This window comes from Coregonus lavaretus (assembly GCF_964263955.1).
Source record: "Coregonus lavaretus genome assembly, chromosome: 26".
NCBI classification, from domain to species: domain Eukaryota; kingdom Metazoa; phylum Chordata; class Actinopteri; order Salmoniformes; family Salmonidae; genus Coregonus; species Coregonus lavaretus.
The window spans coordinates 24,728,672-24,739,166 of NC_140013.1; the positions used below are offsets into that span (position 1 = coordinate 24,728,672).

Here is a 10,495-nt window from a genome sequence, read left to right on the forward strand (position 1 = left end):
CACTGGTGGACTCCAATCAAGTTGTAGAAACATCTCAAGGATGATCAATGGAAACAGGCTGCACCTGAGCTCAATTTCGAATCTAATAGTAAAGGGTCTGAATACTTATGTAAATAAGGTATTACTGTTCTTAACTTTTAATACATTTGCATACAAAAATCTAAAAACCTGTTTTCACTTTGTCATTATGGGGTATTATGTGTAGATTGATGAGGATTTCTATTTATTTAATCAATTTTAGAATAAGGCTGTAACGTAACAAAATTTTGAAAAAGTCAAGGGGTCTGAATACTTTCCGAATGCACTGTACATCTTCACATTCTATGTTTTTTTCTTCTGCTAATGAGCATCAGAGCAATTGCATTAGATCATCACGCAGAAAGGTTTCCAGTCCATTCGCTCTTCGTTTGGTCTCTGAGGAATACCCAGGTTTCCCTCATCGGATTAAGGGCTACGTTCACTTCTCCATGGCCTTCTGCCGTTTTGCGTTGAGAACATCTGTGCCTCACATTCTGTATCAGCTAAGCCTATTCAGTTTCACCAAACGAGGGTGTGTGCAGTGCAAAGGTCAGTGAAAAAGCTTGCCATTCCACGCCTCAAATAGCTGGGGCTGGGCTATATAAACAGGCTGGTCACAAGAAAGAGCTGTCGATTTCGTACGTTTGAAAAGGTCCTGAGGACATCTATATATGCCTTCGTCAGCGCTCATCCCCAAAAAACAAACACACAATGGCACAGCACTGGGATCAAACTGACGAGGCTGAGCACTGGGATCAAACACACAATGGCACAGCACTGGGATCAAACTGACGAGGCTCAGCACTGGGATCAAACTGACGAGGCTCAGCGCGCTCTGCTTAGACCACTGCGCCACGGCAGTTCACAATTATCTAGCAAGCAGGGAGAGTACTTGATGATACTTAATGGAAACAATTATTTTGTTTTAATCCTTTCCCAAACCATACACCTAACCTTAACCACTCGGAATGAATAGCTAAACTTAACCCTTTGAGTTGTTTCTGTTTTAGCCCTGCAACCATGTAGAATTAACCCTGTAACCACGCGGAATTAACACTGTAACCATGCAGAATTCATGGGTCAAAAATCTAATTAAAGCAAATTCTGAATTGAAACTATGAGATTAGGTTGATATAAAAACCATCGACAGATGTGGAAAAGCGTCAATAGGCCTACTTTCAAGTTTAGGGAAGATTAAGATACAGTAAAGTCAACAGCATTTGAGGATATTCTAGCCAAAATGTATTTTCAAATGGCTGATATATCGAGAGGAACAACAGCATTGCTTGTTGACATGATAAGCAAAGGTCTATTGCCAATTCGCATCTCCTTCTCGCGCTACTATAGGACCTCAGGGGAGTAACACAGTGTTCTGCCCCTGGGAGGAATGAAACCAACAGAGAGCATTACCAAACACAATCCCTACAACAGATAGCCAGGAGATAAGCCTTAACCAAAACAGCCTTTTATCACATCTGATAGAGAAGACATGGTATTACCAGTTAGGCTACATCCTCTATCTAAGCTACCATGATGATGACACAGCAGCACTAGCAGGCACAGCCTCCATCCCAGTGACTGCAACTCGTCACTGTATCAGGAGGTGACATCACAGAGATGAGTCATACACAGCATGTAGACTAGCAGTTGAGTGAGCATCACCACTAAAACCTTCAGTAACGATCTAGTATGTTCATGAAGCATTCATTACACATCTAGCTACATGTATATGAACATCATAAACATGATGTTATAGCCAAAGTGAGACGCAAAGAGAAATGCAATCACAGATGCCCAAGCTAAGTAGCCTACTTATCGATGCATAGGCCTATGTTTTATTATAACACAAGACAATAGGGGCCTTGTTTTGTAATCAAGTAGGGAAATACTTGGCTTCCTGCACCTGTGCACCACCAATAGACTGGGTAGGCTATAAAAACATGCAAGGGTGTCTGTCTACTAACTTGGACAGATTTTCACCCCAATGAAAAACCCTACATAAGTTTATGGAAAAACCACTGTAGGGTCTTTGAGGGCAAACTCAAACTGATTTTGATCATGACTTAGGTGTGGTAGGTAGCCTAGTGGTTAGAGAGGCGAGCCAACAACCGGATCCGATGGGAAAAGTCAGGTGGGAAGTGAGCTGGCAACTGTAGGTGCGGCGGCTCATTCGAATATTTTGGGGCATGGTTTGTTCACAGCTTTTTTTGTGCAACCGTGAGTGAGCGTGTCATTCCAGTTGATCTAATCTGTTGTGTTACGCTATTACATGTTATATATGACTATGGCCAGTGACGGTGTCTTGTGAAAGACTCACGTATGGCCTTGTGGTAGTTCTCAATTCTCTCCTCAGGGACCCCCAGCCCTTCCAGAGCTAGCACACCTGATTCAACTTGTTAATAAACACAATAATAAAACCTATAGAATTTTAACAATATCATTTGGCTATTAAACCAGAAAATAAAACCTGTATGGTTCTACAAAGAACCTTTGAGATTGAGAAAGTTTCTTTATAGAACCATTCTCCATAAAGGTTTTATAAAGAACCATAAAAAAGGGTGCTAAATATAACCTTTTTTATGGTTCTTTATAGAACCTTAGGAGAAAACATTTTTGTATAGCACCATACAGGTTCCATTTAGAACCTTATGAGCATGGTTCTTTATAGAACCTTCAGAAAAAGGTTCCATACAGTGCCTTGCAAAAGTATTCATCCCCCTTGGCGTTTTTCCTATTTTGTTGCATTACAACCTGTAATTTAAATGGATTTTATGTGGATTTCATGTAATGGACATACACAAAATAGTCCAAATTGGTGAAGTGAAATGAAAAAAATAACTTGTTTCAATGAATTCTAAAAAATAAATAACGGAAAAGTGGTGCGCGTTTTGTATTCACCCCCTTTGCTATGAAGCCCCTAAATAAGATCTGATGACACCAATTACCTTCAGAAGTCACATAATTAGTTAAATAAAGTCCACCTGTGTGCAATCTAAGTGTCACATGATCTCAGTATACAGTGGGGGAAAAGAGTATTTAGTCAGCCACCAATTGTGCAAGTTCTCCCACTTAAAAAGATTGTAATTTTCATCATAGGTACACGTCAACTATGACAGACAAATTGAGGGAAAAAAATCCAGAAAATCACATTGTAGGATTTTTAATGAATTTATTTGCAAATTATGGTGGAAAATAAGTATTTGGTCACCTACAAACAAGCAAGATTTCTGGCTCTCACAGACCTGTAACTTCTTCTTTAAGAGGCTCCTCTGTCCTCCACTCGTTACCTGTATTAATGGCACCTGTTTGAACTTGTTATCAGTATAAAAGACACCTGTCCACAACCTCAAACAGTCACACTCCAACCTCCACTATGGCCAAGACCAAAGAGCTGTCAAAAGACACCAGAAACAAAATTGTAGACCTGCACCAGGCTGGGAAGACTGAATCTGCAATAGGTAAGCAGCTTGGTTTGAAGAAATCAACTGTGGGAGCAATTATTAGGAAATGGAAGACATACAAGACCACTGATAATCTCCCTCGATCTGGGGCTCCACGCAAGATCTCACCCCGTGGGGTCAAAATGATCACAAGAACGGTGAGCAAAAATCCCAGAACCACACGGGGGGACCTAGTGAATGACCTGCAGAGAGCTGGGACCAAAGTAACAAAGCCTACCATCAGTAACACACTACGTCACCAGGGAGTGCCAGACGTGTCCCCCTGCTTAAGCCAGTACATGTCCAGGCCCGTCTGAAGTTTGCTAGAGTGCATTTGGATGATCCAGAAGATGATTGGGAGAATGTCATATGGTCAGATGAAACCAAAATATAACTTTTTGGTAAAAACTCAACTCGTCGTGTTTGGAGGACAAAGAATGCTGAGTTGCATCCAAAGAACACCGTACCTACTGTGAAGCATGGGGGTGGAAACATCATGCTTTGGGGCTGTTTTTCTGCAAAGGGACCAGGACGACTGATCCGTGTACTTGAAAGAATGAATGGGGCCATGTATCGTGAGATTTTGAGTGAAAACCTCCTTCCATCAGCAAGGGCATTGAAGATGAAACGTGGCTGGGTCTTTCAGCAAGACAATGATCCCAAACACACCGCCCGGGCAACGAAGGAGTGGCTTCGTAAGAAGCATTTCAAGGTCCTGGAGTGGCCTAGCCAGTCTCCAGATCTCAACCCCATATAAAATCTTTGGAGGGAGTTGAAAGTCCGTGTTGCCCAGCGACAGACCCAAAACATCACTGCTCTAGAGGAGATCTGCATGGAGGAATGGGCCAAAATACCAGCAACAGTGTGTGAAGACTTACAGAAAACGTTTGACCTGTGTCATTGCCAACAAAGGGTATATAACAAAGTATTGAGAAACTTTTGTTATTGACCAAATACTTATTTTCCACCATAATTTGCAAAGAAATTCATTAAAAATCCTACAATGTGATTTTCTGGAGAGAAAAAAATCTCATTTTGTCTGTCATAGTTGACGTGTACCTATGATGAAAATTACAGGCCTCTCTCATCTTTTTAAGTGGGAGAACTTGCACAATTGGTGGCTGACTAAATACTTTTTTTCCCCACTGTATATACACCTGTTCTGAAAGGCCCCAGAGTCTGCAACACCACTAAGCAAGGGGCACCACCAAGCAAGCGGCACCTCTCCAAACAGGTCAGGGACAAAGTTGTGGAGAAGTACAGATCAGGGTTGGGTTATAAAAAAAGATCAGAAACGTTGAACATCCCACGGAGCACCATTAAATCCATTATTAAAAAATGGAAAGAATATGGCACCACAACAAACCTGCCAAGAGAGGGCCACCCACCAAAACTCACGGACCAGGCAAGGAGGGCATTAATTAGAGAGGCAACAAAGACACCAAAGATAACCCTGAAGGAGCTGCAAAGCTCCACAGCGGAGATTGGAGTATCTGTCCATAGGACCACTTTAAGCCATACACTCCACAGAGCTGAGCTTTACGGAAGAGTGGCCAGAAAAAAGCCATTGCTTAAAGAAAAAATAAGCAAACACGTTTAGTGTTCACCAAAAGCCAAGTGGGAGACTCCCCAAACATATGGAAGAAGGTTCTCTGGTCAGATGAGACTAAAATTGAGCTTTTTGGCCATTAAGGAAAACGCTATGTCTGGCGCAAACCCAACACCTCTCATCACCCCGAGAACATCATCCCCACAGTGAAGCATGGTGGTGGCAGCATCATGCTGTGGGGATGTTTTTCATCGGCAGGGACTGGGAAACTGGTCAGAATTGAAGGAATGATGGATGGCGCCAAATACCGGGAAATTCTTGAGGGAAACCTGTTTCAGTCTTCCAGAGATTTGAGACTGGGACGGAGGTTCACCTTCCAGCAGGACAATGACCCTCAGCATACTGCTAAAGCAACACTCAAGTGGTTTAAGGGGAAACATTTAAATGTCTTGGAATGGCCTAGACAAAACCCAGATCTCAATCCAATTGAGAATATGTGGTATGACTTAAAGATTGCTGTACACCAGCGGAACCCTTCCAACTTGAAGGAGCTGGAGCAGTTTTGCCTTGAAGAATGGGCAAAAATCCCAGTTGCTAGATGTGCCAAGCTTATAGAGACATAACACAAGAGACTTGCAGCTGTAATTGCTGCAAAAGGTGGCTCTACAAAGTATTGACTTTGGGGGGGGGGGTGAATAGTTATCCACGCTCAAGTTCAGTTTCTTTGTCTTATTTCTTGTTTCTTTCACAATAAAAAATATTTTGCACCTTCAAAGTGGTAGGCATGTTGTGTAATCAATTTTAATTCCAGGTTGTAAGGCAACAAAATAGGAAAAATGCCAAGGGGGTTGAATACTTTCGCAAGCCACTGTATAGCACCTAAAAGGGTTCCACTATGGTTACAAGCCAAATAACCTTTATTTGGCACTATACAGAACCATTTGTTTTTAGTGTGCACCTCTCCAAAAACCTGTATATGTATATGTATGTGTCACGGTTTCGGCCGAGGCTGCTCCTCCTCCTGGTTCGGGCAGGCTTCGGCGGTCGTCGTCCCCGGAGTACTAGCTGCCACCGATCTATGTTTCATGTTCGCTTGGTTTTGTCTTTATGTTGTACACCTGTGTCTTGTTAGTCCTCGTTAGTGTCCTATTTAGTTCTTGTTGGTTGTGTTTGTCTTTGTGTGTGATTGCTCTTCTGTTTTCGTGTTGGAGCTACGTACTTCCCTCCAGTGTTTTGGAGAGGGTTTTCGCACATGTTAGTGCGCCGTTTGTTTGACGCCTGTGTGCGCCGTGATTTCGCCTTCGGGCTTATTGTGCTTATTTTCTACGTGATTATTGCACTAAAGTCTTTTGAACTGAGCTTCTGCGTCCTGCGCTTGATTCATGCACCACACCCACCTTCAGCACCCCTTGACAGTATGTATGTAGTGTAAGTACAGTTGAAGTCAGAAGTTTACATACACTTAGGTTGGAGTCATTAAAACTCGTTTTTCAACCACTCCACAAATGTCTTGTTAACAAACTATAGTTTTGGCAAGTCAGTTAGGACATCTACTTTGTGCATGACACAAGTAATTTTTCCAACAATTGTTTACAGACAGATTATTTCACTTATAATTCACTGTATCACAATTCCAGTGGGTCAGAAGTTTACATACACTAAGTTGACTGTGCCTTTTAAACAGCTTGGAAAATTCCAGAAAATTATGTCATGGCTTTAGAAACTTCTGATAGGCTAATTGACATAATTTGAGTCAATTGGAGGTGTACCTGTGGATGTATTTCAAGGCCTACATTCAAACTCAGTGCCTCTTTGCTTGACATCATGGGAAAATCAAAAGAAATCAGCCAAGACCTCAGAAAAAAAAGTCTGGTTCATCCTTGGGAGCAATTTCCAAACGGCTGAAGGTACCACGTTCATCTGTACAAACAATAGTACGCAAGTATAAACAACATGGGACCACGCAGTCGTCATACCGCTCAGGAAGGAGAAGCGTTCGGTCTCCTAGAGATGAACGTACTTTGGTGCGAAAAGTGCAAATCAATCACAGAACAACAGCAAAGGACCTTGTGAAGATGCTGGAGGAAACAGGTACAAAAGTATCTATATCCACAGTAAAACGAGTCCTATATGGACATAACCTGAAAGGCCGCTCAGCAAGGAAGAAGCCACTGCTCCAAAACTGCCATAAAAAAAGCCAGACTACGGTTTGCAACTGCACATGGGGACAAAGATCGTACTTTTTGGAGAAATGTCCTCTGGTCTGATGAAACAAAAATAGAACTGTTTGGCCATAATGACCATCATTATATTTCGAGGAAAAAGGGGGTACCTTGCAAGCCGAAGAACACCATCCCAACCGTGAAGCACGGGGGTGGCAGCATCATGCTGTGAGGGTGCTTTGCTGCAGGAGGGACTGGTGCACTTCACAAAATAGATGGCATCATGAGGAAGGAAAATGATGTGGATATATTGAAGTAACATCTCAAGACATCAGTCAGGAAACTAAAGCTTGGTCGCAAATGGGTCTTCCAAATGGACAATGACCCCAAGCATACTTCCAAAGTTGTGGCAAAATGGCTTAAGGACAACAAAGTCAAGGTATTGGACTGGCCATCACAAAGCCCTGAGCTCAAACCTATAGAAAATCTGTGGGCAGAACTGAAAAAGCATGTGCGAGCAAGGAGGCCTACAAACCTGACTCAGTTACACCAGCTCTGTCAGGAGGAATGGGACAAAATTTATTGTGGGAAGCTTGTGGAAGGCTACCCGAAACATTTGACCCAAGTTAAACAATTTAAAGGCAATGCTACCAAATACTAATTGAATTAATGTAAACTTCTGACCCACTGGGAATGTGATGAAAGAAATAAAAGCTGAAAGAAATAATTCTCTCTACTATTATTCTGACATTTCACATTCTTAAAATAAAGTGGTGATCCTAACTGACCTAAGACAGGGAATTTTTACTAGGATTAAATGTCAGGAATTGTGAAAAACTGAGTTTAAATGTATTTGGCTAAGGTGTATGTAAACTTCCGACTTCAACTGTATGTGTGTTTTTCGGAAGGGGTGTGTTAAAAGCTGATGTCAAATTTCACATCCGGCTTCTTCACCTGCGGGATGGTCTGAAGCCAGCCACCCGGACAGCTGATGAAACTGTGGGTTTGCACAACCGAACAATTTCTGTACAAACTGTCAGAAACCGTCTCAGGGAAGCTCATCTGCGTGCTCGTTGTCCTCGCCAAGGTCTTGACCTGACTGCAGTTCGGCGTCGTAACCGACTTCAGTGGGCAAATGCTCACCTTCGATGGACACTGGCATGCTGGAGAAGGGTGCTCTTCACAGATGAATCCCGGTTTCAACTGTACCAGGCAGATGGCGTCGTGTGGGCGCGCGGTTTGCCCCATGGTGGCGATGGTGTTATGGTATGGGCAGGGATAAGCTACGGACAACGAACACAATTACATTTTATTGATGGCAATTTGAATGCACAAAGATAGCGTGACGAGATCCTGAGGCCCATTGTCGTGCCATTCATCCACCGCCATCACCTCCTGTTTCAGCATGATAATGCAAGGCCCCACCCATGTCCCAAGGATCTGTACACAATTCCTGGAAGCTGAAAATGTCCCAGTTCTTCCATTGCCTGCATACTCACCAGACATGTCACCCATTGAGCATGTTTAGGATGTTCTTGATTGAGCTGTATGACAGCGTGTTCCAGTTCCCGCCAATATCCAGCAACTTCGCACAGCCATTGAAGAGGAGCGGGACAACATTCCACAGGCCACAATCAACAGCCTGATCAACTCTATGCGAAGGAGATGTGTCACGCTGCATGAGGCAAATGGTGGTCACACCAGATACTGACTGGTTTTCTGATCCACGCCCCTACCTTTTTTGTTAAGGTATTTGTGACCAACAGATGCATATCTGTATTCCCAGTCATGTAAAATCCATATATTATGGTCTACATATTTTTTTTATTGACTGATTTCCTTATATGAACTGTAACTCAGTAAAACCTTTGAATTTGTTGTATGTTGCGTTTATATTTTTGTTCAGTGTGTATGGCATGCTCGAGGTCCCTCCTTGAAAACAACGTTGGTGTTTACGGGAGTCGGGTGTGTGGTGTGCCTTTCCCTAAAACAGCCGATAGGGTTGTACATTTTTCCAAATTTAGTCATTTTAGCAGACGCCCTTATCCAGAGCGACTTACAGTTAGTGAGTGCATACATTGTCATACTAGCCCCCCGTGGGAATCGAACCCACAACCCTGGCGTTGCAAACGCCATGCTCTACCAACTGAGCTACACGGGACCACACAGGTGTGGACCTGGACCATAGTTAAATGGAGGCTGACAGAATGTAAGCGAGTGAAAGTAGCCACACTTGTGACAGTCGCTTAATCTACATTTCACACATTCCTTCAGTGATAGTTACATTTCAGCTTGCGTGCAGTCGGTCTCCCTCCTACGGATGGATACTAGGCTCGAGCAACCGGAGTCATGATAGTGTTTCGCGATATGACCAGTAGGAGACTTAGAGTTACTAGCAAAATATACATTGATGTACGCACGCAAGCAGTGTTTTAAACGCTATCCATCCAATAGACACATCCATACTGTATTCAATATCAATGCAATTACTCGTGATATGACGACAAAAGGTAAACTCTAATGTAATGAGAGCAACTTCAACCACTTGTGAAAATTATACCTGTCCTCAGAATATGATAAAACAAATATCTATATATCAAATAAAGTAATGCATTATTAACTAAAAAAATGTTTGATCGTGTACACCATGGCAGAATATGTTAACAACATCCCTAACTGCGTGGCAGCAGCTAACCAGCCAATTCACATGAAAAGACCATCCCATTCAAAAACGTTGTATTGTACAATCTTCCTTCCATCCACCTGCTACTGCCGTGGGAGGGACATGTACACAGTCCTTCAATGGATGCGGATTGTCATGGAAGCACAGTTCACCTTTCCCGATTCGAGCATTTTATCAAATACCTGGCCTGAATAGCAGTCACTACGAAAAACAGTAACATTAGCTTAGCCATCTTACCTGTAGAGCCCACAAGAAGGAAGGCTAAAAGGATATCCTTTGCGTGGAGCATCGCAACTCCTTGATTAGACCACGCAAATTTCTTAATAAAGAATGTGGTCCCTGTAATATGTGGTTGTTCTTGATATTTTCAAAAATAATACATTCCCATAGTGCTAGCTATTTCTTTTTTGTATGGCAAATTGGTATTATGTATAGTTGATTATCGATGTAGTAGCGGCAGAAGATCAGCGCCAGCACACTGTTCAAAGAATGAGTGACAAGCCACTGCCTCCATACACACGTGAATTAATCCGCCCAATAGGAATCACAGGGATTTGCTGTAAAATAGTGCGCTATGCGCAGTAGTCCGTGGACCTCTTACCTTTTGATTCAGAATAGGTCAAACATAAACTAAAGGGCTATT

The 10,495-nt window shown here is 42.6% G+C and overlaps 1 pseudogene across 1 annotated transcript in view; it reads right to left on the minus strand.

The window, feature by feature from the left end:
• LOC311101953 (neural cell adhesion molecule 1-like) overlaps positions 1–10,141 on the minus strand; it is a 111,491-nt pseudogene extending 101,350 nt beyond the window's left edge. The window contains exon 1 of the transcript in view: positions 10,090–10,141. The product of the transcript in view is annotated as a neural cell adhesion molecule 1-like (transcript). The remainder of the gene's footprint in view (positions 1–10,089) is intronic.
• Between the last annotated feature and the right edge of the window lie 354 nt (positions 10,142–10,495).